Source organism: Daphnia pulicaria, unplaced genomic scaffold, assembly GCF_021234035.1.
Source record: "Daphnia pulicaria isolate SC F1-1A unplaced genomic scaffold, SC_F0-13Bv2 h1tg000187l, whole genome shotgun sequence".
NCBI classification, from domain to species: domain Eukaryota; kingdom Metazoa; phylum Arthropoda; class Branchiopoda; order Diplostraca; family Daphniidae; genus Daphnia; species Daphnia pulicaria.
In genome coordinates, this window is record NW_025804871.1 from 1,532 (window position 1) to 2,059 (window position 528).

Genomic DNA, 528 nt, shown 5'->3' on the forward strand with positions numbered 1-528 from the left:
ACGCCCGGCGCACACACACAACTAAACTCGCGTTGAAGCGGTATATCGCGCACACGCAGCCGACACCTTGTTCGAGAAGATGTGTTTATTTCTAAAATTTTTTTTTGAGTTGGCTCAAAAATTTCCCATCTGTTTTGCCATCGAAAAAGGTTTCTTTTGAATAGAGAGGAAAAAAAACAAAACAGGGCGAACCTTCTTTTATTTTTCCCCCTTTTTTGTATTTGAGGCATCGCGGACACTTAAGTCGCGCGGCACCCAGACGTTAGAGATTCGGGAGCTTTTATGCGGTCAGGCCGGGTGAAAAATAAATCTCGCCGCGACCCAACATGCAAAACCAAGACTGAAAAAATCTCTGTTCGTTCATCATTCGACCGACCCTCAGTCAGATGTGGGCCCGAGCGAGAAGCTGGGCCGCCATTTACGTTCAAGATTTCGATGCTCCATGTGTTCTGCAGTTCGCATGGATTAGCGCACTTTGCTGCGCTCTTCATCGATCCACGAGCCTAGTGATCCACCGTTCAGGGTCGT

At 47.7% G+C, this 528-nt stretch overlaps 1 non-coding gene across 1 annotated transcript; it reads right to left on the minus strand.

The window, feature by feature from the left end:
* Positions 1 to 372: 372 nt before the first annotated feature.
* On the minus strand, positions 373 to 526 carry LOC124319612. Its single transcript, XR_006913309.1, has one exon. It is a non-coding gene; the product is annotated as a 5.8S ribosomal RNA (ribosomal RNA).
* Between the last annotated feature and the right edge of the window lie 2 nt (positions 527 to 528).